General features: G+C 40.9%; 1 protein-coding gene across 2 annotated transcripts in view; it reads right to left on the reverse strand.

The window, feature by feature from the left end:
• Positions 1-1,926, reverse strand: part of TMEM200A (transmembrane protein 200A) — a 70,714-nt gene extending 68,788 nt beyond the window's left edge. For both annotated transcript variants that reach the window (XR_013441116.1, XM_036120833.2), the window contains exon 1: positions 1,383-1,926. The gene's annotated coding sequence lies outside the window, so the exon portion shown is untranslated. The remainder of the gene's footprint in view (positions 1-1,382) is intronic.
• Positions 1,927-22,566: the final 20,640 nt, after the last annotated feature.

The raw sequence follows: 22,566 nt of genomic DNA on the forward strand, positions 1-22,566 counted from the left end.
TTACAAATTACAGCTAAATCATCCCATAATTAATTATGAGCTCTCTAGCAGGACTTGGTTAGCAAAAATCATTCCTAACACCTCTGTATATATTTTTAAGAGTAAAGAAAAGTCTCATAACATTAAATTTATATTTAACTATATTTACATTTAACTATAATTTCCACTTAATGAAAACATTATTTTCTGTTTAGAGGGACTCCTATTCTTCACTTAAGCTGTTTGAAAAGCATGAAACTATAAGCAGATGCTTCTCTCCGGATAAACAGTAGCGGAAAAGCAAGGGTTTAAAAAGTTTCAAAATTTAGCCAACTTTTCACAAAATGGTAATATATTCCCGTATCAGCAGCCAAATAACAAACTGAAGGTCATTTGATAATAAGTATTTCTATAATGCAACACGGGACAAACCATCAAAGTAAATAGCTTTTACAGGAGCTGGTAATATTTATGCACAAAGCACTTCAGAAAGTGTAGCTCAGAACTTGGTTTGACTGCAAAACCAAAAGAGTTCAACATCCTTACTGACAAATAAGAACAGTTGACGATTCCTTAAATGTTTTCTATGCATACAGTTGCCCACAGCTACTTCTGAAGGTCTTCAGAAGAAAAAAAACAAGGTTAAGAGACACTTTAATGCAACATAATGCAGTTCTGAAATACACCAGACTCAGGTGTACTGGGATTGACTCCAATTAGTAAATTACATATATGTGAAGCATCTGACTTTCTGCCATTACCAATGCCTGGTACTGAATAATGAATTATATTTATTACATCTATCACACACATACACTTCTCCCTCTAAACCTAAGGGCAGTAAATAGACACAGAGACCTTACACCTACACAGTGTGAAATGCTTGCGTGGACAATTAATTATAGCAAAAGAATGATTAATGAAGCAAATCTTGCAAAGCTTCAGCTTTTTTTCTGAAGGACAGACTATATGACTATATAGGAAGAAAAGTAGTGCTGAATTTGGCAAATAATTGCTTCGCCTGTCCATTTTGCCCATGTAGATACTACCAGATACTGCCTTTAGGAAACCCTGACTACACTTTGCTCCTGCCAAGCACTACTATAAATTGACGCTGTGCACGTCTTCACAGAAAATGCTGACTCTTTGGAACCGAGACAAAGGAGGGTGTAGCTCAAAGAAGCCTAGCCAGGCGCTCCAAGGCTCCGGGCTCCCAGAGGCTGCCCCGCAAAGCTTCTCTTGCGCTCCGAGGACTGGGGAGTCCGAAACTGATGGCGGACTTGGTTTATTTCCCAAACTTCAGGAGACAGTGTTTACCCTAACTCTGGTGCCTAAAGCAGGGAGGAGTGGGGGTGAAGAAGCGCCCTCCCCGACCCCGGCAGCACCCTTCCCTCCCCCCTCACCTGTCCTGAGTGCGGGGCCTCAGGGGTCCAGTGGCCTCTCCGGACTCTCACTGCAGGCGCAGTTGGGACGTCAGGCGCCTCCGCAGACGAACGAAGAAGGCGGCGGGCTCGGGGGCGTCAGCGGGAATCTCGGCAGCCGCGGGCAGCCGCGGGCTCACTCCCCATCCCGGCGGGGCTCGGGCGGCGGACGCGGCGCGGCCACCGCGGGCGGATGAGTCAAGCGAGGGGGCGGGCGGCGAGGGCGGAGGACCGGCGGAGGAGAGTGGGGGGCGCCCCTATCCCCGCGCCGGGGGTGCGGCGGCGGCCTCGGGGCGGGGGACGTGCTGCCGCCTGTGCCCGCCGCGGGTCGCGGGGCCGCCGGCCGCCGCCATCGAGCGCACGGAGCCCGAGCGCTCCTGCCCTCGGCGGTCAGCGGGCGCGGCGCGCCGGCCTGGAGACAGGGACTCTCCGCTCAGGAGCGGTCGCCGCCTCCCAGAAAGACAAAAGGGACCCGGGGGCCGGGAGGGGAAAAGTTTTCTGCTCTGCTCCAGACGGATCCCAACCAAACCTCACGCCCTAAGCACGGAAGAGGCGGGCGGGGGGCAGGGGACGGGGGGCGGGGCGGGATTCCAAGAGCGTCACCGCACGGTCGGGACCCGGGTCCGAGCCAATCTCGCCGCCGCCCACCACCCGTGGGAACTCCCCCGGCCCTGCTGCCCCAGCTCTCGCAGCCCGCCTCCTCCTCGAGGATGCCGACCAGGTCCGCTCCTGCCCTTCCCAGGCCCCCCAAAGGCCCCCTAACGCGTGACCCGGCCGCAAAGTTGCACTTCTAGATCCGGGATTACCGCAGACAAAACCTATCTTTGGGGACAAAATACCCGCTTTCAGGAGCTCTTCTCCGGGCTGGAAGGCCAGCGGGTGGAAACGGACACACCCACCCGTGGGGCGCGCCTCTCTCTGCGGTGGAACCCCAGGTCCCAGAGCCGAGGTCCGGGCCCCGCCAGTCCTCTGGAGCAATAGGGGAGCCCTTGCGGCTTCCCGGTTTTCCTGGAGCAGGCGCCTGGGCCCCACGCCCCTCAGACTCTTTATCAGACGCCGCCTGGGCGGGTCGGGGTCCCCCTGGCGGGCTGCGCGAGCGCTGCGCGAGCGGAGCCAAATTCGGCTCCGAGCCGACACTGCGAACGCCCCCTCTGTCTACAGCGCCATAGAACGCCCAGCCGATTAGTCGCGGGTCGGCCGGGAGAGAGCTGGGAGAAACGGCTTGGGGGTGAGGGTTATGGGCGGGAGGGATAAGGGCGAACCGGACCGTTGAGAGCTTCGATAAACGGTGCTGACGTTGAACTCGAAACATCAAAGTCAATGAGGGGTACAGGTTACTCCTCCTTGCTCCCAAACATCCAGTGAGTGGAGACTGCCCTATTCATAGAGTAAAACGATATGATAATTACCTCCAATTTGGCAGAGAGAGAGTGGTGATTTTATTATATGCAGGTCAATTCAGTAAATAAGGTTTCGTGTAAAATTCTGGATTACTATTCCAGCCATGACACTGGCTTGTGCGGAGCACATCAGTGCCAGCACTTAGAGTGGGGTGCCCCTGTGTGTCTCCTGAATATATTTTAGGTGATGGACTAGAAAGCAAGTATGGCATTCTGGTGAAGTGTATTTGTGTATTTAAGACAGGGAAGAAGGGTTTCGGGGGGCGGAGGGGAGGGATTCCATGCAGAACCCCACATTTTGGAATTCAGACATGGCAATGAGGAGAGAATGTGGAAATGGGTTCCTTGTGGTCCAGTCTTCCTGTCTTGACTGCAAGAATTTGGAGATTTGGCATTTTTAGTAAAAATTTTACAATCAAAATGTTTAAAAAAAAACTAAAAGAGTAGGGAGGGAGGTGAAGAAATAATTCACACCAATAAACCATCTGTAGGTTTATTTTTACCCCACCTGCATCTAGTACTCTTTAGCCCACAGCCACTTGCTTAATTCTCTTGGTTTTCTTACACATTTGTCAAGGCACCCACACTAAAGGAGTGTGATTCCACTGGGCCTTTCCTATATGTTTATAAAGCCACATTTTTATATAAAGCTCCTGAGAGTAAACATCGCCTGGTCATGTTCACTAGGTTCCCAGGGAATGAATAACAGGTTCATAGCATCCATAGAGATCATCAAACATGACATTGCATCTAATACAAGTGGTGAAACATTTAAAATGCCCATCTAACCATCCTACACATTGAATAACTGAGCCTTCCTCAAAGAGGAAGTGATAAGGACTACGAAAGAAAAAAAAAATCCCATTCTTATGGCCACAGATGTTGATGACCCGTCATTTCTGAAGTTAGATTTCAGTGATTCAACCCAAAAAGAAGAAGCAGCAGAGATGGACTACGTGAGACCACCAAAAGGGAATTATTTACATTTCTTTTAAAAATAATTACTATTTGTCTCAGAAAAGACTGAAGTAAGGTGTTTTATAAATAGGTGATTATCTACAATTCAGTAGACCAAGCAACTCCCAAGATATAAGTTACAAATTCTTTCCTGGCATTTTGAGTGCTCAAGGCAAGCCCAGGTAAATTATTTAATCTTTGCTAATGGCCAGTGTCTGTCCATCTGAAAAAAGCCCAGTGAGGATAACACCACTGGTAATGGATTTTGAATTTAGCTCCATATCTGCTCTTGAAATAATGGATGGGACCTCTCACCATCAGGCTGCACTGCACTTCACACATATTTTTGCCCTGTCCTTATGAGATTTGTAAATTTCCACTAGAACAAGCCCATCTTATAAGAGTGCACAGTGGAAAGAGAGCACTCATCTTTGTAATTCAAGCTCAGCTACCTACAAACACTACTGACAGAGGGACTTTGAACCTCATTTCTCCCATTCCTTAAGTAGGAACAAAGTACCTATTTCAAACTGTTTCTGTGCAAATTGAATGACACAACATATATAAGACTCTTCTCACCTGTGACATAGATTGTCAATACATATTGAAACACATGCACATACACACATGTACCCCAAACTTGTTTTAATGTTAAAAAGAAGACTCTTCTTTGAAATCAAGAATTAACTTGAGAAAAATTTTGAAATATGAAGATTTAAATTTTCACTCCTGGTATACTATAAATGTAAGCCCAATGGATGGCAACACATTTTTAGTAAATTCATTTTGAAAATACACATAGGAATAAAAAGAATATCATAAAGAGATCATGTAACAAGGCTAAGGGAAGGCCTGTCAGAAAGTTTGTGTGATTATACCCATTTTCTTTTGCCATAAATGTAGCCCATAGCATCTCCAGACCTGAGAAGAGGTCCTCAACCAAAAAATAAAAAATATTTTCAATGGAAAACAAATGCAATTGTTTGCTAGATTCTTATCTGAATTTTTTTACTCCAACTGTGAAATAGATTGATAGTCTTAAGGCCCCCAAGGTATCTCTGCTGGAAGCCATAGTTGCTGTTTCAAAATAAAGGGTAAAAAAGGACAAAGTCAATTAAAGAAAATGATCCATCTGATTTTATCTTTAAAATTTGGAATGAGGTAGAAGAAATACAGGGGAAAGAAAAAGGTAATAGAAATATATTTACAAAGAAATTTTAGAGGTCATTTTATTTCACTGTGAATTTGAATAGCACTCTGCCACATTTTTAATTTTTCTTTTCTCATTTTGTATAATTGATTAATAGTTCAGTATATTTAGCAGCAGAAAGATGTTGCTAATTTCTCTTCATTAAACACACAAGTAAGAGTACTAACCCCTCTCAAATAGAGGTTTTATAACATTGTAGCTGATACTATTACTTAAATATTTTATAAATTTTGTATTAACCCCCCTATTTGATGATAAACCTGATTAGGTTATTTTTACCTGAGGAGCACTAGCAGTATGCCTTTAAAAATACAAAGTGGGGGGCACACTGTCATTCTCCGAAAGCCCCAATTCTTTCCTGTGAACAGATTTGTACCTATATGTGAGGAAGGGTCACTTCATGGCTGCTGGCAATCCAGGAAGTACTTTCTCAGAAAGTTTCTGACTGTGTATTTCGTTACAAGAATCTACCCACAGAAGATACTAGATTTGGCTGAAATAGTGAAGATGGGAATGGCAACCCACCTGTTCCACTGTCCGTGGTACTGAACTGGTCGTACATCAATGCCTAGCTACTCAAAGTGTGGTCTGAGGATCAGAAACACTGGCATCACTGAAAATTGTTAGAATAGCAGGATCTCAGGCTTCAGCCCAAACCTACTGGATTATACTCCACAGTTAACAACATCCTCAAATGATTCATCAGCTTGTTAAAATTTCAGCAGTGCTGCACTAGGACGCAGTTTACATTACCTTGTGATTATCCTAGGGCTTTGCTTTTATCACCCCTCATTTCAATCCCTTCCAAATGCTGCATTTTTAGCTATGTTTTATTTGGTGACGGAAGTGTGGTGTTATACAGAGAGCATAGCTTTTGAATCAAACAACTGGGTTAAAATCTCAACTTGTACTGACCACTCTGAGCTCCGTTGTCCTCATCCATAAAGTGTCAGTAATTATAGTATGTCCTTATAATGCCATTTTAAGGATTCAATGATAATAAAGTAGTATTTGTAAAGCACTTAGTCTGGCATATAGCAGATGTTCAACAAGTGTCTCAATCACCTTGTGAGTGCTACATCCTTTACCAAAGAGGGGTACCCTCTCGGCATCACACTCTTGGGCATGGTGAAAATTTATTGTAAAACAATTTAGTCTTTAATTTTTGCTCAATTGGGGTGCCTGGGTAGCTCAGTTGGTTAAACATCTAACTCTTGATTTCAGCTCAGGTCATGATCTCAGTGTCATGAGATCAAGCCCCGCATCGAGCTCCACACTGGGCATGGAGTCTGCTTAAGATTCTCTCTCTCTCTCCCTCTGCCCCTTCCCTCTCTCTCTTTCTAATAAATAAATAAATAATAATAATTTCTGCTTAATCAAATCACGGTACATGCACATTACATTAGTTAATAAAATAAGATTTTAATGCCCACCAAACCTTCTTTCAGTATTCTGTTTCTCCACCTGTAATTATGATCCAGAGTAAAGAAGGATAAGTTCTTTCTTGACAATTATATGAGATCTGTTGTTATTAAATTAGAGCAAGATGACTTGGTATTTTGAATTCTAAAATGTTTATAAATATCTAGATGCCTTAATTCTACTACCAACAAAATACTATACACATGTACAGCTGACTTTGTAAATAGTACCATTTACACTTATGTATAGTCTCTAATGAAGCCACAATGTTGGTAAAATAGAGTGCAGTTTAAATTGCGCCATTTAGGAGCCCTGGGAATACTCTTCACACACTTATTTGGAAACATGAGGAAATGTTGACACATTCATTTTTCAACAGAAATGTCAAACCTGATCATCTGTTCTATTACAATAGTCATTTAATGAGTTTTGACACTTGGGATCATTGCTCACTGTGCCACTGCTGATCTGGAAACACCTGTTTCCATAAAGGAATGAGTTAGAATGAACTTGAGCAGGCCACATCTTCTTTTAGGCACTATATTCATTTTTTTTAATTATTAGAAAAATAACCTTTGAAATATTTTAAATATCATTTCTTTCGGACCCCCCATTTTTTAGTTTATGAAGACAAGTTAAGTGCCTATCTCAGGATCATATAACTAGAGAATGGTAAGGGCATGACTACAACCTGGGTCTTTTTAGTCCTCGTTCAGGGCTTATTCAACATTCACTCACATGATCCATGTTAGGCTGCTTTAAAATCCCCAGGTGATTATTTGAGAGATTTTAGCCTATCCCCAGAAGTAGATGCATTTCCCCAGCCTTACCACACCTCCCCACCTAAGGGAACAGGCTTATAATAAAACATGAGTAGAAATTCAGTTTTAGATTGTTCACTCATTAATTCAGAAAGCATTCCCATAATGTATTGGACGTTATATTCAGTTAGGGCCATATAAAAATGAGTGAGCAGGAATCCGTTTCCTCATATTTATTGTGGTTTGGTGTGTTTGGGCCCTTTTATAAGCATACAATCGCAATATGAACAGTGCCCTAATAGGAGTACAAAATGATGATATAAAGTAGGTGTTCTCAGAAATCCTTTGGGGAGCTATAGTTCAAAGGAGATTTCAAAGACATGGGGATACAAGATATTGGTCTTAAAAGACGAAGAGGCTTCAGAGGATGGCCGGGGCGGGGGTGGGGGGCGGTGCAGAATTCAAAGAGACAGAACTGTGTGTGCAATTTCCAGAGAAGAAAACAGTGTGGTCCTTTCAGAAGGGTGTAGGTAAAGCCAGGATGGCGGAAGTGTGGAAGGAAGCCAGAGCTATAAAAAGGAATCTGGGGAGTTAAACAAGGACCAGGTCACAGAGGGCTTTGCACTCCAGGTTAAAGAGTTTAGATTTTAACCTGGAGACATTAGGGAACATTAGAATGTCCTTTTGACAGAAGTGGTAGAGGTTTTGTGGAAGGGGTGAGAAACTCAGAAGCAGGCAGGCAAAAATGTTAGAGATTTTTATAATAGCCCAGGTAAGGGAAGGTTATGGACTGAACCAGGATATTGGGAATAATGATGAGTTGGAGAAATTAAAAAAAACAGATATTTTTATTTACAGTGTCTAGCACTGGTATTCATGCCATGCACTGCCTTTTCTCTTCACTCTTCTGCTAAATAAGAAACGAAGACTAAGAGTTCATTGGCTGTTTTCACCATGGTCTAAATTCCATGTCTTCAAAAACATCTGATTTATTCAAGAGTTAAAATTCAGATATATATAAAAGCAATGGATTGCAGTATTGTCCATAGTAACCAAAATATCATAGCAAACCTTCATATAGTACTTACTATGAGGTAGGCACAATTCTAAGCATTTTATATCCATTAGCTCTTCATGAAAATCTTCTAGAGTAAATACTAATTTTCCCCCCATTTTACAGCTGAAATAACTGAGAACTACAGAGGTTAAGTGACTTACACAAGTTAGTAAGTAGAGGAACTGGGCTTATGAGCCATGCAGGCTGATGCCAGAGTTGGGGTTCTCAAGGACTGTTAGCTGTCTTTCAGTGAAAACGGGAAAGCACCTCTGTGCTCATCAGTCGGAGACTAGTCAGGTTATGATATGTTGACACAATGGAATACCATGTAGCCCTAAACAGAAAAGATCCATATCCACTGACATGGGTAGATGTCAAAGAGATACTGTGAACTAAGAAAAGAAGTCATAGAACACCTTGGATAGTGGGATCCCATCTTTGTTAAAGTGTGTGTGTGTGTGTGTGTGTGTGTGTATAAAAGTGTAAGGCGTGGAAGGATACGCACCAGAATATTAACAGAGACTATCAATGGGGAATCAAACTAAATTCATTCTAATTTTTATTTTATACCATTTTGTTCCTTTAATTTTTTATAATGACTTTGTATTAATTTTATAATAATATTTTTAAAGTAACAGTAACAATCATTAAGACTTTTCTCTTCTCTGTAACTGTGGACCTAGCAACAGAAGGATCTTACTGATAAATGACAGATGTAGGAAGTTTGTGTTCATATTTTCAGACTTTTCTTCAAACCTAGCATATACACACACAACAACAAATTTAAATACCAGATTTCACCTTAATTCATCAAATAAAATCCAAAATTTTTGGAATCCTTACTGGAGATGTGCAATCTGAATAAAAAACTTCCTGAAAGAAAGTTCTAGGGGATCTTCTGGCAAATGCAATCAATCTGCAGCTTCATTTTATTTCCATCTTTTCAATGTATGAAAGAATAATTTACTTCAAAAGGCAAGGTAATGGTTGCTTGATTTTTTGACATCTTACTAGCAAGAACATTATCTAATTATACTCTTCTGCCTTTATGAGAACGCAACTCTTTGCCATACTGTATTTGATTAGCAACTTTTAAATGATTTAAAAAACAGAAAGTGACATGTTATTGCTATGAGAGAAACTAACCCTATTAACTAGCCTGATGCCTCACATAGCCTTCCTTTTCCTAGTGACAAAATAAATCCTCATTCCTCAAATGCATGTTAACTCAGCTCTTTTATTTTCCTGTCAGCTTCCTCATTAATTATTCAAACAAAAGTTAATGTGTGCCAACCAAAAAATCTGAGAATAATGCTTTTACAATGTTTACCCAAATATACTCAAGAACAATTCTCTCTTACAATGTCTTATGAAGTGTATAGTGTACCAGTAGATTTTCCTTCCCAGATTGATCAATTACCCAATAGAGGATTTGAAGTTACTTTTTTAACCTTGAAAGAAAATGTACACATTAGAATGCTGGAGCTCAAAGAGTTTAACTTGCTCAGAATCTGACAACTAACAAATATTAGGGCTAGGACAAGGATACAGGTCTCCTGTCTTGTTGCTCAATACCCTCCTATGCAAAAATACTGTCTTCTGGTAAATGGTTATAGTGAGAATACAGGTGATTTTCCAGAGGCCTTTGCAAATCAAGAGATTAATGAGGGCCAGCTTACTGGATCCACGATTTTGCTGGATGATGGAGGAAAGAATTTTTGTTGAAATGTAAAGATGACCTATGAGAAAATTTTATAAATTACAGGGACTTTAAAGACAAAACACAATATAGCAAAGACGTTCTGAATTCCCATCTAATGATTTGACATATGCTCCTAGTTCATGGCACAGCAGATATAAAGGTAAAAATCCACTTTCCTCAGCAAAAAGAACATTTGGATGAAATTGTCTGTCAATCCCTTGCAAAATTAGAAGCTAAGCAGCATTGAGACGAGTCACTCAGGTTTGAGAGCTTATGAAATATGAATTAATTACTGCAAACCTGTAAGTATTTGATTGTCCTCTTATTTTTTCCCTACAGTTCCACAGGTAAGTGAACCTACTAGGTGAAGGATTGACAGCAGAGCACATTTTGATGAACTTCACCCTCAGGAAAAGAAAAAAAGAAAAGAAAAGAAAACCAAGAAGGCTGTTAGGGCCTCTTACCATCTATGGGAAGGTCAGAAAGTATAATCTTGTGATAACAATTGTTCTTTTATTCAACATAGTTCTCATGAGCACCTACTACTTTGTACCAGGTCCTGTTCTGGCCCGACTGTCTCTACCATTAATGACTTGGATCTTAGAGGGGCAGAAAATCATTACATACAAAGTATAGCAAAAGGAAGTGATAAGTGCTCTGAAGACATAAAGCAGGGGAAGAGTCTAGAGAGTGATCGGAGCAGGAGTGTAGTTTTACGTAGAGGCATCAGCGAAGTCTTCTCTGGAGGCGGATGTCTGAGGGGAATATCTAAATGGGATAAGATACAGCTTCAAAAATATCTGCAGCAGGGACAGACCAGGTTGAGGGAACAGCAAATGCAAAACAAACAAACAAACAAACAAAAAAACTCTGAGGTGGAATGTCCTGGGCATGTTTGGGGACCAACCCGAAGGCCAGGATGGCCAGGCAGATCAGGAAGAGGGTGAGTGGTGAGAGATGAGAAAGAGGAAGAGTCTGGGGCCGAGCATCCAGGGCCTTGTAGGACTCAAGCTTCGGTTGCAAATCACATCATTTGAAGTTGTACCCTTATTTCCTATAACAAGTGGAGTGATAGAATTTGAAATTTTTAGGGACACTTAGCTGGATCAGTCGGTGGAGCAAGTGATTCTTGATCTCAGGGTCGTGAGTTCAAGCCTCACACTGGGTGTGGAGCCTACTAAAAAAAATAAGTAAAAAAAAAGAAAAGAAAAATTAAAAAAAAAAGAAATTGAGATTTTATTTCTGGATGCCCATTTCAAACTATTAAAATGTCAAAATTCACAACCTGAATAAATAAAACAAAAACATATGTGTAGGTGCTTAGGTTCTAGAAGGCTCTTGTCCTCCACTCTGGGTTTGAGCAATTGTACCTACACAGAAAAACCTGGTAGCCAGGAAGGGAGCAGAGTAGCAGCTTTACAAAGGCTATGCAGATACATTAAGCAAACTCCAAAATGAAGAGCTGTCAAATTTAAGCTGAATTGGAAACACTGCTACTGTCCAAATCATTCTACTCCTGCTCTCGTCATCACTGGGCCCTCTGTATCAGGCTGTTAAGCTAGAGCACAGCATTGGCCTTTTTAACTGAGGAGTCGAAAATTTCAAAGGTAAAGGGATGTGGACCAGAGGAACCTTTAACACAGAGATCCCAAAGGGAGTCAGGAGAGAAGCAAGAAGTATGTACTCCAACACTCTCCTGTTTGCTCTTTGCCCACAGAAACAGTAGGAAATGGGAATACACATGATCTCACTTATATGTAGAAGCTAGGAAAAACAAAGAAACAAGTGCATGGATACAGAGAACAGACTGGTGGTAGCAGAGGTGGGGGATGGCGGTTGGAAGAAATGGGTACAGGGGGTCAAAAGGTACAAACTTCCAGTTATAGAGTAAATAAGGCCTGGGATGTAATGTACAGCATGGTGATAGAAGTTTGTAATACTGTATCACATATTTGAAAGCTACTAAAAGAGTAGATCTTAAAAGTTCTCATCAAAAGAAAAAAAATTGTAACTATGTGTGGTGGTGGGTGTTGACCAGACTTACTGTGATCATTCTGTGATATATACAAATATCAAATCATTATGTTGTCCATCTGAAACTGATACAATGTTCTATGTCAGTTACACTTTGATAAAAGCAAACAAAAAAGAAACACAAGAAAATGAAAAATGTTTCAACTTCTTCCCACTTTATAGTTTTTAAAGAATTATAAACCAAAAACAGGTAAGCTATATCATACTAATCCTTTTTGCTGAGGCTCCTCAATAAAAAAGCTCTAAAACTCTCAGAATGAAGACTTGTTTGTTACAGGTAAATCTCCCTCAGGTAGCATATGCTTTCTTTGCTGCTTACAGAAACCGGGAATTCCATTCAAAATAAGGATTGACTCCTCAAAATGTTTAATTTCTAGCTCAGTGAGCATGAAGACCCCACTGGAATGATAAGTTTTGAGAAAGATAAAATTTCATAGTCTTCAAGGACCTTCACTCAGGTGTAGCTAGATTGTCCTATTCACTCGGCATTGGCATTGGTGTTGATAGAATGGGTATTTAGGTATTAGCATTGGTGTTGATAGAATGGGTATTTAGGTATTAGCATTGGTGTTGATAGAATGGGTATTTAGGGTCCTTTTGATTGGAGATAATTTGCAATCCTAAATATGAGACTTGGTTGTTACTAGTGGCAGAGGTGAAGTTTTATATATAGTAAGAAAAGTCATAAAGTGAAGAGGTTTCAATTCAAAACCCCTTAAGCTGTGAGTCGCACTTGAGTTTTAAGATATAAGTAAAACCATCTGCCAAAATAATTTTAATGGACTTTTCCTCATAAAGCCTTAATATCTTTATTCATTAATATAGCTCCCTAAAAAAATAGCTCCTAGACAGGAATTGACCCCCCTTTCTTTCATAAAACCACCATATGAATTTTTAATGAAGTCATTTTCTTGCCTAGAAACTTCAATGGCTGCTTATCACAACAAGATAAATGCAAAATATTCAGCTTGTCCTAACAACCTAATTTGTTTTTGACCCCTCTAGACTTATCTGTAACCCCTCTCATGGCACTAATAGAACTGCTTTATCTGAATGTCCTAACATTCAACTTGGGAATAGGACAAAATCCATGACTCATGACAAGATACTGAGAATTTTCAAGTTCCCCTTAGTTGAATCTGTTCTCTGTCTTTCCTCCTTGTGCTCCCTGTGTGCTTATGTGAAATGAGGCAGCCTGCCTTCTTTTGTACCACCTGAGGACAACTGGCAAATTCTTACTTCCTTACTGTGAAGAGGGGCTTAGAAGGTCAGTTTCTGTTTACTCACTCAGTGAACAGTGTCCCGTGCCTGCCATGGGCCAGGCATGGAGGACTCACGGCATCCCGAATGCCCCTGTCTCTGAGGGGGTTTCAGGACACGTGGATGCTCTCCCTATCCCCAGTTCCCCCAAACCAATTTCATTCATAGTTTTGTCTACGGCTGTCCTAGCCTAGGGAATTTTTTTTTAATTTTATTTTATTATGTTATGTTAATCACCATACATTACATCATTAGTTTTTGATGTAGTGTTCCATGATTCATTGTTTGCATATAACACCCAGTGCTCCATTCAATACGTGCCCTCTTTAATACCCATCACCAGGCTAACCCATTCCCCCACCCCCCTCCCCTCTAGAACCCTCAGTTTGTTTCTCAGAGTCCATAGTCTCTCATGATTTGTCTCCCCCTCCAATTCCCTCCCCTTCATTTTCCTTTCCTACTATCTTCTTCCTTTTTTTTTTTTTTTAAACATATAATGTATGATTTGTTTCAGAGGTACAGGTCTGTGATTCATCAGTCTTACACAGTTCACAGTGCTCACCATAGCACAAACCCTCCCCAATGTCTATCACCCAGCCACCCCATCCCTCCCACCCCCCACCACTCCAGCAACCCTCAGTTTGTTTCCTGAGATTAAGAATTCCTCATATCATAGCCCAGGGAATTCTTATTCGTCCACACAAATACACAAATACAGTTCTATCTAGACTAACCCAGCTTTATCTGTTTAATCCAACCCATTCCTTTCAGCATGAGGAACACCTTCCCGGGCAGGAGAAGCTGAGGAGTTGCTTCCACAACTGTTTCACAGGAAATGTCTCACTGGATGGAAGTGTCTGCTTGAAGAAAAAAGAGATTGCGAGTTTTTGAGATTTGCCTTCTTCATGCCTAAGCCCTTTGTCCTAACACTTCTCTCCCTTGAGCGTGGATCCCTGGCCCACTACCTCCACCTCCATGCAGGCATCCGATGCCTTCCTGTTCTCTTCAGGCTTCTTTCCTCTTCCGCCCAACAACAACAAAAAAAACCCATAAAATTCAACTCAATTAGGCACTTATTTATTAAGTCCTTATTAACTATTGGGCCACTTGATCATCGCCCCCCTTAAGGAATTTTAGAGCAAACTGAGTGATTAATTTGATGGAAAATTATTCGTAGCCCAGGTTTAGATCAATGAAGCATCTTTTCTTCCTCCATTTGTATACTATTCTGTGTTCTGGGTATAAACAAATAGTGCAGAAATTTTGATAGGGGAGATGGAGGGGGTTAGTTAGGTGTAGTGGGGATCAGTATCCTGAAATAGCAGAGGAAAAGGTCCTAAGCCAAAGTAAGTCTTTCTTTTCCTCCTTCTTCCTTCCCTCTTTCTGTCTTTGGAGAATATGTATAATGGGGAGGGGTTGGCATCAGTAGGGAGGGATTGCCCATCAAGGCCCAGGAACGTGAGAAGCCGGTGTCTCTGGAAAAAAACGTTAGTGTATAAAACATTAAGAGAATAAGGTTGGATTACAAATTAGATTCCAGGATTTTGACGGTGTGCAAACAAACAGGTGGCTAGAAATGTACATGTAGGAAAAATACTAGGAAGAAAATAACCAAATGTCAGCAGTTGTCCTTACTGATTGGGGTGGTTAGGGGTGAATTTTCTTTTTTAAGTACTACCAAATTTTCTACAATGAATGTTGGGTACTCTACAATAAGAAAAATAAATTATCCATAAGAGGAAGAAAACAAACCCAGAAACATTTTCCTCACTGAGGGTTATCTGCTGCCTTCGAGGGTCCAGTGGGCCCCTCTCTCAGGGCATCCATTTGGGTAGAAGAAGTGCCCCTATTTCTGTGTTGGTGATTTATCCTCCACCAGCACTTTCTCTCCTGTCATTTCCAGTTCATAGCCACTTCTCAGGACACCTAGTCTCTAATCTGCCCAGCTCACACTGCACCCCCTCTCCTTTGCCCTTGGGACTAAGTACTTGTTGTCTGACCCCAGGAGAGGAAAATGTGAGCAATGTAAGAACTGGGGCTTTAGGATACCTTTAGCTTTGCCACACTACCCCAGAGACATGCCTTTTATTACTTAGTCATTTCTTCCCCCATGCATCGGCAAGTTATTTTTGTGCTGACCAGAAGTTTCAGACAAAGTCCTGTGTGACTACAAAACACCCTTTCCATTCTCTGGGTGATGACTTACAATATCAGTAGCTCACTTCAGATCTTGAGTTGTGGAGATTTCGGGCTGACCTAAGGGACCTCAGGGAGAAGGCCTGAGCTTTCAGTGAAATGAAATCTTTTCTAAGTTAAAAAGGCTATTTGAAAAAGATTCTGAGAGCTATTGATAATGCATCCCTGAAATTGCATTCTATACCTGATTCAATATAAAATTACCCAAAGGGATGCCTGGGTGGCTCAGTCGGTTAAGTGACTGCCTTCAGCTCAGGTCATGATACCAGTGTCCTGGGATCGAGTCTGGCATCAGGCTCACTGCTCAGTGGGGGGCCTGCTTCTCCCTCTCCCTCTGCTTGCCACTCTCTCACTCTCTCTCTCTCTGACAAATAAATAAAATCTTAAAAAAATGAATAAAATAAAATAAAATTACCCAAAAAACCCAAAAGTACATTTAAAAAATCAATAATAATAATCACAGAAGTAATCAAATTCCATCATCATCTCCAAAAAGTTAAGTTTTTTTTCCAGAAGTTTCCTAAAATTACTGACTTAACTCCATTCTAGAAAAGTCAAGTTTTGTTCCTAATAGTTTTGAATCAAGGCCCCCCAGGATGGTCTGAATTTTCTAGGTTCACCAGCCATGTGCTTACTTACCAAAACATGGTCAACATTTTCTTTTATACACTACAGATAAAGCCTTTGATAATTTTGTAAAATTTTAAGAATATTTGTTACAGCTACCTTTCAAGGAAGTGATTTAGCTTCTTACCATAGATCCAAAATAGTTAAAATGAATTAAAATACTGCGTTTCATATGAAACTTACTATATATTGAATATTGGGTTAAATAATTTTCCTTTTTTTCTTTCTTTTAACAATAGAGTCTCACTTTTTGAGCTCTCATTAAAGAAAAGAATGTGTACATTTCTGGTATTCTGGAAGTCTGTCAAGACAATATGATGTTTCATAATTTTAAAAGGAGAGAAATCCTTGAATAAACAAAAACATGCTATGGTTTGGAGAGCCTCTAAAGTGAGTTTTAAAGTGATTAACTTTAATTATAAATGTGATTATAAGATATTAAAATTAATAGCCCAATTCTTAGCCAAAATTAATTGAAAATGGTGCTTAATGCACAGGTTGCTTAGCAATTACATTTTTTATGTTTTCACATTAATTTTCCAAAGCTGCTGCTCAGTTTATTCATGGTAGCCAAAAAACATCTCATCATAAACCTGAAACATTTCTTTTCTGAGGTTTATAAGCAACATCTTGGTGGGGGAAAAAAAAGATTCTAAATTTCTGGTCCTGAGCCATTTTATTTTCTTTGTTATTATATTTTAGATACAAGGTCATTTGAGAAGCTGGTGAAAGTTATGGCTCCTCATCCCAGGAAAAGCCTAATGCCCTCATATCCATAATATTTCCCTGTGCTTGTAGAGAATTCACTGTTGGCCCAATATCCTTTTGGACCATCCAATTATTCATAAGCCTGAGGTTAAGAATTTCTGTCCCAAGACCAGGTCAATATTTCATATTAAGTCAAGAGACATGTCTGTGGTTTGGGTTTGTAGGAACTCTCTATTTTTCTGCCCAGTTTAGTCTATTGATAGGATAACAGGAATAGTTCATGAATATCTGAAATTTATTGAACTGAATTTGCAAGTGTGTTTGGGTGTGGAAAGCACATCATAATTACACATTTTAGTATTTCATCCAGTTATTAGGGTTAGAGAAAGTAGAGAAAGAAATGTCATCCTTTGGTCACTTAGTTTCTGGAAGGCTTTCAAAGAGCATGTTTCGATGCATCTAACAACCTGCTACCATGACAAATGTCTCACTCACAAGGGCTGCCGTGGACACCACTTGAAGTGTGCCAATCCCAAGACGCCCTCCAGGGCCTTGCTCACCAACAGATGAAAGTCAGTCTGCATGGACACCGGGTTGTCACTATAATACACCTCTGTCACGTGTGCCATGGAATGTGCTGCCCTGAAATATCTTCATCCACCTGTATATAACTGAAATGTTATTGGAATGTTTAGTCAGAGTTGGTTCAACCAACTAGAATGGGCTTCATTTAGTTTGGAGGCAAGTTAAGCCTGATTCTATTCCATTTCTCATTCAACAAATCTCTGTAGGTTCTCAAGTGAGAGAAAACAACGAACACACCAACCACTGAAACCTGAATTAAAAACAAAAAGCAGGGTTGCCTGGGTGGCTCAGTCAGTTGAGCGTCCAACTCTTGGTTTTGGCTCAGGTGATGATCTCAGGGTTGGTGATCGAGGCCTGTGTCAGGCTCCGTGCTCAGTGGGGAGTCTGCTTGAGATTCTTTCCCTCTCCCTCTGTTCCTCCCCCCACTCTCTCTTAAAAAAAAAAGTAAAACTAGGTCTTCCTACTTATCTTTACTTACTTAAAATTCATTAATGTTTGACCATTTTGCATTGTCCATAGAATAGTCTCACTTGTCAATTAGCTGAAGAATTCTGATGTCATGTGTTGTGTTAAAGCAAGATAAAGTGATAGACCATATTGGTTATTATCATGTAGCTTCCCTGCTTGCCTGTTTGACAGCAAATTGTCAAACAATAAACAAACATTAGTGCTGAGAGTTTGTGGAATCTAATGTCAATAAGGCTCAATTATTAGAGGCACCTAAAAACCTTATATGGCCCAAATGTATTGGAAACATTTTAATGCTTCTGACATCATATTTTGCTTCTAGACAGATTTCACTCAAAGATGACACACCTGGGCACCTGGGTGGCTCAGTTGGTTAAGCGACTGCCTTCGGCTCAGGTCATGATCCTGGAGTCCCTGGATCGAGTCCCGCATCGGGCTCCCTGCTCAGCGGGGAGTCTGCTTCTCCCTCTGACCCTAACCCCTCTCATGTGCTCTCTCTCATTCTCTCTCTCTCAAATAAATAAATAAAATCTTTAAAAAAAAAAAAAGATGACACACCTTGTCTGGCAGTCTGACTCTATCAGGGAAATTAAACATCATCAGGAAAAAAAAAAGTTTCAGGAAGAGACACAATTTGAAGCAGTGTAACTTTGAACTTTATCATAAAGAATGCCAGACGGCTGACTACGATAGCAGAAAACCTTACACTAAGGTGTTTGTAAAAAAAGAAAAAAAGTCTCAAAATGACATAAATATAAATATGATCCAAATATTAAATTGGATCAGATCTAGTGTTTTCTTCCTTTAGAATTTCCAGAAAATTCTTGTGGAATTAAAAGACAAGATTTTTGAGAATCCGTTCTGATTTTACTTTAACCCTTTTTGTGTTTACTTACCTGATCAGTGTTTGTGGAAGGCAGAGTAACAGCTCCCCAAAGATGTCCATGCCCCAAACATCCAGAGAAGGTGAATATATTATGTTACTTAACAATGAGAAATTAAGTTGTAGATGGAATTAAGGTTGCTTGCTAATCAGCTGACCTTGACATGGGGAGATTATCCTGGATTATCCAGGTGGGCATAATATGATTACCAGAGTCCTTATAAGTGCAAGATAAAGGCAGGAGAGTCGAGTCAGGGAGGAATTTGAAGATGCTATGCTGCATGGAGCACTGGGTGTTCTACGCAAACAATGAATCATGGAACACGACATCAAAAGCTAATGATGCAGTGTATGGTGATTAACATAACATAATAAAAAAAAAAAGATGGAGGAAAGGGGTGACAAAGCCAAGATATATTGGAAAAGGAAAGGAAAGTGATTTTCCTCTCGAGCCTCCAGAAGAAAGCAGCCCTGACAACACCTTGACTTCAGCCTAGGGAGACTCACTGTGGACTTCTGACCTCCTTTTTTTTTTTTTTTTTTTAAGTGGGCTTCACACTCAGCTCAGCACGGAGCCCAATGCAGGGCTCAAACTCACAACCCCGAGATCAAGACCTGAGCTGAAATCAAGAGTCAGACACTCAACTGACTGAGCCACCCAAGTGCCCCCTAACCTCCAGAATTCTAAGAATAACTTTGTATTGTTCAAACCACCAATATAACAGCAATAGAAGACAAATACAGTATTACTGAACACATATCATGTAACCACCTCTGCATTATAGATTGGGTACATATTGAAGTAGAAGTCACGGTCCCTAATAAGTTTAGCAGAGGGTAAGATTATATGTACAAAATATCTCCTCTGCATATCATAGTGAATCCTATGGGAAAATTTTCACAATCTTAAGAATCCTCTGGCTTTTGAGGGCCTACATTAGGAGGATAAACTTGATCATATAAACAGAGAAATCGACTTAGAAATTTATATAGGATATTTGAATTGGAAAGACCAGCATCTTATGTTGACTCAGAAGTCATGTCTGGACTACTGATGGTCTTTCTTCTACATCCAAGCACTTGTTACAGAAGGTAACAGTGGAAATTAATTCTTAGAAGTCCTATTTTCTGAAAGAAGAGTTTGGAAGGGAGAAAGTATGGTTGTGGATTTAAGAGCCCAAGTGTACTGAGTGCAAGCGGCAGATGGTGAATGCTGGTAGCACTGAAAACGAACACTCCCCAACTTGCGGTTTGCTCCTGGCTGCTCTTACCGTCTGCTGGTGGTGGTAAGCATCTGATGGTCTAGTGAAGGTTTGGTTGTAACTTACATTCAGTACTTTATAACTGAGTCATAACGCTTCACATAAACCCTCGTGAGTACAAACACTGCCTGAGGTGCACTTACGAAGTGGCTGGAAACCAGTCCTGTACACAGTTCATCATAGGATTGTGTAGCAAGGTGCAAATACCGCATCTTGCTTGGAGGGGTTGAGATTCGGAAAAGGGTATATTACATGTCCAGATTCTGACAAGTACAAGGAAGTGCTATCTCCCCCTCAAAGCGTCACAGTTTATAGCAATTAACTTTTCCTTTTGGCACAGAGAACCAAAGACTCATCAAAGACTTTGTCAGGTGTTTGGGCACCATATATAGATGTGAAGAAGAGTGATCAGGTGCTCCCCCGATATTAATGTGAATAGCTGAATTTTTAGGGGCAATGACCAGCATTTTAGATAATGAGTTTCCCAGCTTAGGAGTCCATCCACTCGCATTTTAGAGCACTTACAGAACACTACTACTATAGCACGATTGATTTCTTCATTTTCACGCAGGAAATGACTATATTACAGTAAGTGCTCACTTAAGACTACTACTTAAGTGTGAAAATATGGTGAATTTTTCCTCTGAATGTTTCTGAATAGAAATCACTCTGAGATGCCTATTTTACCTGTGGTAAATACACAAACAGGATCAGTTATCAGAAATGTTACTTCCACTTACCAGGTCTATCCTCTATAATTGTCATTAGTATTCCTTCTTCCTTTTCTAGAATGGAGATTTCCCAGAGATGGTGGCATGCACTAGGTTGGACCCTAGAATGCAGTATCATACATTGATTGAACACAGGCAAATCAGGATTCAAATCCCAGGCCTACCATTGTACGTGCCTAGCAATCTGAACCTCATTTTCCTCGTCTGTAAAGCAGGATACCAGAAAATATCTCATAGGTGTTTTTTGATAATTAAAGAGGTAACTCATGTAAAGTGCTTAGTGCATTGTTTTGATAAATGTTGGCTTTCATTTTAATAGCTAATGCATGGAAATCCACTGACACAGAATATGTGTTTGATAATGTTGATTTAGAAAACCTCAGGTCTGGGGCACCTGAGCGGCTCAGTCGTTTAGGAGTCCAACTCTTGGTTTCGATCTCAGGGTCATGGGATCAAGTCCTGCATCAGACTCTGTGGTCAGCGTGGAGTCTGTTTGAGATTCTCTCCCTCTACCCTTCCCCCCACTCGCACTCTCTCTCTTTCTCTAAAATAAATAAATAAAATCTTAGAAAAGAAAAAAGAAAACCTCCGGTTTGATAATGTTGGTTGAGTGAATAAATGAATTAATAATTATGAATCCAATTTGCTTAAGTCTAAAACACATAGTAAGCGTAAGTACATTGTTCTTCACTTAGCAGGATACAGGTGGTCCTCTGTCAGGAAGATTCACTTATGGGATTATCTCCTCCATGGTGACTGGCTTGAGCTGAACCGTCACCTCCTCTGATGTCCTTGCCCTGGTGACAGGTTATCCATGTCGGAGAGTTGCTTGGTCAGGATCAGGGCTGGACTCATCAGTCTTGACACATTGTTTTCCCTTTCTGGAGTGCACCCACCCTTAAGGGAAGAGAATTCACAACTTGGCCTCATTTCCATTCACCCTGAAGCATGACAAATGCTGCTAATCGACTGCCTGCTGACCACTTGGCTCATCTTTAGGAATGGGAAAGCCAGCTTGAGAAAAATAGCAGCTGGGAGCCTCACCCTTTGCCACTGTCAGGCCTAGGCCCATCCCCTGCAGCTCAGAAACAAAGGCGATTGGTGCTGCCAAGTGTTTTTGCAAATACTATGAATCTTTTAAATGAAAAGTGTTGATTGATAAATGCCATGTCCTTTTCCCACTGAGCGTGCATACCACCTGTCTGCTGGTAACAAGTTTGTCTCCTGTCAATAGGGCCTGCTCCTCCACGTTTCACTGCCTTTCTCAGAGGACCACAGTGATGGTGCACTATGAAAGGAAGTGCACGGGAAGTAGGAGAACCAGGGATTTCATTCTGGACCTGCCACATCCTGCATGTATGGCTGTGAGCCAGGGCGACGAGACTAGCATTGTTGGATGCCTTCTCTGGACCAGTTCCATGTATGCATGTCAGTGCTTTAAATCTCCTGACAACCCTGCAAGGTAGGTGTCATGATCCCCCTTCACAGATGAAGACATTGAATCTCAGAGAGACTATATAACTTGCCCAAGATCACTGAACTCATAAGGCACAGAACCGGGGAGCTAACTTCATTCTGCTAACTGCAAAACCTTTGCTGTCTCTACTATGCCGTGTTGTCTCTGGAACTCAGTCACCTTAGCCATAAAAAGAGAGAGATGACCTAGGTGGAGGGCATCCCCATTTTCTCAATAGTCACACAAGGTCAAAATCCAATACCATGCAGACCACAGTTTTTCCTTTTTTTCTTTCTTAAAAAAAAAAATTCTTTAATAACAAGCCCATGCATTATATAGAAATGTTCCAGGATTATTCACTGAGATAGTAATTGTTTAACCGTGTTTCCCTCCTCCCCTCTCTTCCCACTGCTAATTTCAAGCAGGGCTCAGAGCTGTGCTCCTTCA

Source organism: Halichoerus grypus, chromosome 9 (assembly GCF_964656455.1).
Source record: "Halichoerus grypus chromosome 9, mHalGry1.hap1.1, whole genome shotgun sequence".
NCBI lineage: Eukaryota > Metazoa > Chordata > Mammalia > Carnivora > Phocidae > Halichoerus > Halichoerus grypus.